This window comes from Colobus angolensis, unplaced genomic scaffold (genome assembly GCF_000951035.1).
Source record: "Colobus angolensis palliatus isolate OR3802 unplaced genomic scaffold, Cang.pa_1.0 Scaffold182, whole genome shotgun sequence".
NCBI lineage: Eukaryota > Metazoa > Chordata > Mammalia > Primates > Cercopithecidae > Colobus > Colobus angolensis.
The window spans coordinates 4505012-4511902 of record NW_012114955.1 but is presented as its reverse complement, the minus strand read 5'-3'; positions in this window follow the sequence as shown (position 1 = coordinate 4511902).

Here is a 6891-nt window from a genome sequence, read left to right as displayed (position 1 = left end):
TAAGCAGAAATTGATCAAATCACTTGTAAATAAACTTAAATATAATGGACAAATTATTATTATTTAGGGAACCTTTTGAAATATTTTTATATGAATAAATATCTTTCCGAAAGAATGGTTTTAAACCATAATGGATGGAATTTGTACATTCACATCAGGGTTGCTCTTTGAAACATTCCTGTAGGATGTTGTTGGCTTATTTCAAGTTTGCTGCTATTACCCAAAACATTGTTTGAACTTTGCTTCTGAAACTGCCTCCAGAATCAGTATACAAGACATATAAGAAAACCAGCCTTCTTTTTCAAGTCACATACATTTCCATCAAGTATATTTTCCTCTTCCTGGATATTTATGAGAGCTGCTCTCCACTGATTTTCATTAACCTTATGTCCAACCTTAAGGTCAGGAATAGAGCAGTCAAACATCATTAATTTGGAATCCACTATTTTGGAATAAGAAATAGTTCAGACAAGTAAACTTCAACCATACAATTGCTTTCTTTGAAAGAAGGATTTGTTAAGCAAACTAATCATATATGCAAATCAAAAGGCAACTATTTAAAGCTACTCAAAAGAATAAACTGAATTGAATAAGCATTCTCAAGTACATACACCCTATATTAAAGCATCCTTTACCCAACATATCTGTAGGCTCATTACACACTGTCTTTATTAACCAGTCATTCCTTCATGGGACTGTAGAAAGCCTTTATTTGTTGACCTGTTTCCTGTCACTGTCAATACTTGAATGTAATGACATTGTATCTCTTTTAAAAGATTTCATAATTCAAATTTTTCACTAATTCAGACCAAGTTTCCACAAATTAGTCTGAATTAAAGAAGTTTGAGTGTACTAGGTTGACCCATACGAAATTGGTGCTATTCGACCATTTTTGACCTAGAGAAATGACAATTTTACATGGTTCAGCCTAATACATTTCTTTTCTGGTGCCCCTTTCCAAGGAACTAAAAGCATTCTTTATTTCCATGCTTTCCTCCTATGGTATTTTAAAGATAAAAGTAGAAGAGTGGGATTGACTGCCACAGCCCCAACCAGCTGCCCTTCAGTTCACAAGTACAGAAACCGGGAGATTTAACAGAAAGAAGAAAATCATTCAAAACACAACTGCTGCTTTTTTTTTGCTGTACAGAGCTTTTAAATCTGATGTGGTCCTACCTGTTTATTTTTGTTTTTGTTGCCTGAGCTTTTGGTGTTATTTCCATATAATCATTGCCAAGACCTATGTCACAAAGCTTTCCTGTATGTGTTCTAGGAGTTTTAGGGTTTCAGGTTTCATATTTAAGTCTTTAATCCATTTTGAGTTGATATTTATGTATGGTGTAAGATAAGGGTCCAATTTCATTCCTTTGTGTGTGAATATCCTGTTTTCCCAATACCATTTATTCAAGAGACTATCCTTTCCCCCTTGTGTGTCCTTGGCACTCTTGTGGAAAATCAGTTGACCATATACATGTGGATTTATTTCTGGGTTCTCTGTTCTGTTCCATTGGTCTAGATGTCTGTCCTTATGCAAGTACAATACTGTTTTTATTACTGTGGCTTTGTAATATATTTTGAAATCAGGAAGTATGATGCCTTCAGCTTTGTTCTCCTTTCTCAAGATTAGTTTGGCTATTCATGATCTTTTGGGGTTTTACACGAATTGTAGAATTTTGCCTCTATTTCTGTAAAAAAAATTATTGGAATTTTTATAGGTATTTGCATTGAATATGTAGATTGATTTGTTCAGTAGAAACACTTTAACAATATTAAATCTTTCAATCCATGAACATAGGTCTTTCTTGGTTGTGTCTTCTTTAACTTCTTTGTCACTATTTTAGAGTTTTCAGTTGACAAGTCTTTCATCTCTTTAATTAAATTTATACCTAAGGCCAGGTGTGGTGGTTCATGCCTGTAATCCCAGCACTTTGGGAGGCCAAGGTGGGCAGATCACCTGAGGTCAGGAGTTTGAGACCATCCTGGCTAATATAGTGAAACCCCATCTCTACTAAAAATACAAAAAACTAGCTGAGAGTGGTAGTATGTACCTGTAAACCCAGCTACTCGTGGTGGGGCTGAGACAGGAGAATTGCTTGAACCTAGGAGGCAGAGGTTGCGTTGAGCCAAGATCACAGCACTGCACTCCAGCCTACGTGACAGAGTGAGACTCTGTCTCAAAAAAAAAAAAAAAAAAATTATACTTAAGTATTTTATTCCTTTTGGAGCTATTGTAGGTAGGATTGTTTTCCTAATTTCCTTTTCAGATAGTTCATTGTTAATGTATAGAAATGCAAGAATCAACAGAGTAAAAAGGCAACCCACGAAATGGGAGAAAATATTTGCAAACCATATCTCTGGTATAGGGTTAATCTCCAAAATATATTAGGAACTCCTACAACTCAATCACACACAAAAAAATAACTAACAATACAATTTTTAAAAGGCTAGGGACTTGGATAGACATTTCTCCAAAAAAACATACAAATGGTCAACAGATACATGAAAAATACTCAACATTACCAATGACCGGGGAAATGCAAATCAAAACTACAATGAGACATCTATCTCTTCACATTGTCAGAATGGCTATTGTCTGAAAATAAAAATAAAAAATACACAGTGCTAGTGAAAATGTAAGAGAACTTGAAACCCTTGCACACTATTGGTGGGAATGCAAAATGGTGCAACCATCATGAAGAACAGTTTGGAGGTTCCTCACGAAATCAAAAATAAACTACCATATGGCTTAGCAATCCCACTTCTGTTTATCTATCCAAAAGAATTAAAATCAAAATCTCGGCCGGGCACGGTGGCTCATGTCTGTAATCCCAGCACTTTGGGAGGACAAGGCCTACGGATCACGAAGTCAGGAGTTCAAGACCAGCCTGACCAACATGGTGAAACCCCTTCTCTACTAAAAATACAAAAGTTAGCCAGGCACCGTGGCACATGTCTGTAGTCCCAGCTACTTGGGAGGCTGAGGCAGGAGAATTGCTTGAACCTGGGAGGTGGAGGTTGCAATGAGGCAAGATTGCATCATTGCACTCCAGCCTGGGCAACAGAGCGAGACTCCATCTCAAAAAAGAAAAAAAAAATCTCAAAGAGATACTAGCACTCTTATGCTCATTATAGCATTATTCTCAATAATCAAGATGTGGAAACAGCCTAAATGTCCATATATGGATAAATGGATAAAGAAACTGTGATATATATAAGAATGAAATACTATTTAGCCTTTAAAAAGAAGGAAACTCTGCAATATGTGACTGCAGCATGCAATATGAGTGAACCTTAAGGACATTATGCTACATGAAATAAGCCAGTCGCAGAAAGTACACAAATCATGTGTCCCTCTACTTACATGAAGTATCTAAAATAGTCAAATCCACAGAATCAAAGAGTGCAGTGATGGTTGCCAGGAGCTGGGGTTGGTGGCAGCCGGGGGGAAGGAAGAAATGGGGAGTTACTAATAAGAGGCATAACATTTCAATTGAGCAAAATGAATAAGCTCTAGAGATCTGCTGTATGACAATGCACCTACAGTCAACAACACCATATTGTATATTTAAAAATGTGTGAAGAAGGTAGATCTCATGTTAAGTGTTCTCACCACAATGAAACAAAAATTTAAAAAGCACACACAACTGCTACAAACTGGGCATAAAAGAGTACTATATCCAGAATAAACAGAACTTAAAGCTGCTTCCCCATCATCCACACTCCCACCCTCTGCTTTAGACCTGTTTGCCCTGAGAAGTCGGTTGGGCAATCTAAAACTCGCTTCAGGGACAAAATACATCCTTCCTGTCCATAAGTATAATCCACTTGAGCCCAAGAGATTCTGACCGTGTGAAGCAAAATTCCAACCTAAGACTTCCTAAAGGACTGGGGATGAGAGGAGAGAAAATTAAAGTTTAATAGAATGGAACCTCGGAAAACAGACAAATGCAAATTAGTAGAGAGAAGCAGAAATTCTTCTCATTTTTAAAAGCCTCTTCATTAACTTACTTTATAGCATTCTGAGAATTTGTTTAAGGAATGCAGGGATGTGTAGATTTGAGAGTGCAAGAATGACTCTTCTCTGCTTCTGGAAAGGAAACGGATTTGCACTGTAGCAAGAAGTATTACTGATGAGTATGAAAAACTTTCTGGATTGTAAAGGAAGGGGATAGCATCACACCGTGAACTTTCTTTGTCTGGAGGTATTACAGTACAGGAGCCCACTTGGAGAGATCGGGATTAATTTTGTCTTTATTTGTCCTCCTCTGCCAGAGTCCCCTGTGGCTGGATTGTAGATTAGTCCCCATGGCCACATTGGGCCTCTTTGAAGTAGCTATGGCCACTGGGAAGAATGGAGATGAGCATCAGACAGTAGATTCCTCTGCAGAGCTGGGGAGCTCCATCCAGCCAAGAAGACTCTTCTCTCAAAAAGACCCCTTTTACGGGAGCCATGTGATGTTGCTGCTTGCAACCTCTTCCGACACATATGTTTCCTGAAACAGAGAGGGAGGAAGAGCTACCTGAAAAGGTCTCCTCTGCAGTGTGAGGTGGGGGAATGTAGGAGGAGTGATGTGTGCTTAGTTTACTTTTAAGCAAGTGACATGCAGACATGGAGAATGAAAATGCAAGATAGGTTTGAAGCTGCCACCTTTCTCGGGGGAGCTGCTAGGAAAGGGGCTCTCCGCGGGGCAGCTCCATTTCCCTATGCCCTATGTTACAAGGAGGAGCACTCCCCACTCCTGTAAAGCCAGACAAACCTGCCACTTGAATCCCCATCTCCCGGCGACTTGGGCACACAGTGGCAGTATATGGCAATAGAATTAATGTGACTCTAAAGTAATTTGAAAATGGCAAGAGTAGCAAATTATCACATGAAAATGCAAATTGTTCCTTATCTGGACTGTTCCATAGATGCTATGATTCATCACTGAGTGTTCAGCTGTATTTCCAAGTAAGATCTCATTGAGAGGGTAGAAAGGCAGGGCTGAGGCACGTTCTGCCTGGAGAGATTTATAGCTCCTTTTATCCAGATGTAAAGTACACGAAGTTGGGAGGGAATATTAAACCTATAAAATCTCAATCTATCATGGAGTCCTTATTTGAGGAGGGCCAAAGGACACACAAGCACACACTTAAATCCTCCAAAATTTCCTCTCCCCAGACATGCATATACCTTGTAGAAAATTCACCCTTCACTTTACCTTCTTACCTGAGTCAAGGCAAATTCTTCTATCCATCCGTCCACCCATCCACCCACCTACACATCCATCCGTCTACCCATTCATCTATCCAGAGTTTCTTTCATATATTTACTCATTTTTAGTGGGTATGTTGGTGAATCCATTAAGCCCTTACTGGTGGCCACAGTCACAGTTTCTGATTACGAAAAGAGATCCAAATGAGCTTTTTTTTTTTTCTAACTTTCTCTTTTGCTAACATTTGTAGCGGATGCTTGTTAAAGAGGAGATGCTAAACTTGAGAACTGCATCAGAGCCCAGTGTGTGAATGAAAAGCAATTGTCTAAAAGCTGGAACCCAAAGGAAGACATCCCTTAGCCGGGTCAGGAGGCAATACTCACATAGTGCTTTCTGGATGCCAGTGCAGTTCTAAGTGTTTTATGAATACTAATTTATTTACTGGGATCAGAACATGAGTGTCACCCTAAGTGAAGTCACTGGTGGGTCACACTTCCACTTTTGGCAACTATTAATATCATGGAGAAAAATCCCTTAAGCTCAGGATATGTCCCGAGGGAGCCAAATCTAGGGTCTTTCGCAGAGTCTCTGCACATCCTAGTGTTGGTCAAAGTAGGCTCCAGGAGACTGCCACAGAATGGGTGGCTTCCCCAACCTCCCCATGTTCCCACATATCCTTGTATCTCTTCCTTGCAATCTGGGAAGCCTGACCAGTAAGCGACTATCCAAAAGGCTGTTCCACTAATGACTTCCTGAGCGACAGTGCTGCTGGAACAAAGAGCTCCTGCATGGGAAAGGTGGGCAGCAACCCTGCAAAGGGATCCTGGGGCTACTGTCAACTGGAGCCTTTACAGCAAATTCCCCCACCCCACAGGCTGCAGATGGGTAAGAACTGGGCTGTACAGCAGGAGGTGAGTGGAGGGTAGGTGAGCAAGCATTACTTCCCAAGCTCCACCTCCTGTCAGATCAGCAGCAGCATTAGATTCTCATAGGAAGGTGAGCTCTTTTGTGAACTCGGCTTCTGAGATTCCAAGGAAAAGATACAAGGATATCTGGGAATATGGGGAGGTCAGGGAAGCCACTCATTCTGTGGCAGTCTCCTGGAGTCTACCTTGACCCACACTAGAGGTCAAAACACTATTCCAGGCCTCTCTCCTAGCTTCTGGCAGATTCTTGGCTTGTGGAAGTCGAGCTCCAATCTTCATATGGTATTCTCACCTGACTCTAGCATGACTTCATCTTAAGGAACTACATCCGCAAGGACTCTGTTTCCAAGTAAGGTGCCAGTCTCAAGTGCTGGGGGTTAGGACTTCAACTTATCAATGGGGACACAATGCAATCCCATAACACAAGCTATGGGATTTGGACTTTCCAACAAACTGTCACGGGACTGTAGCCTCCAATTTGGCCTTTCAAAAGCGTATAAAATGTGGCCTTTCAAAAGCCCCCAACCGCCGATGTCTAAAAACAATAACGAGAGGCTATGTCAGAGGCTTCCCAGCCCTGCTTCCTGTGAACATTTCAGCAGGGAAGACACCATGGCTGGTATTTCCAAGGCTCAGATGCCACTGTCAGAGTTGCTTCAAGCATCCTTGTCATACTTCCCACCCCTTGGTCCCTTTGACATGTAGTTTCAGGAGAGGCACAGAATTACTCTTTTTCCTAAACACACTGGCTGTCCTCCCAGAAGAAGCTG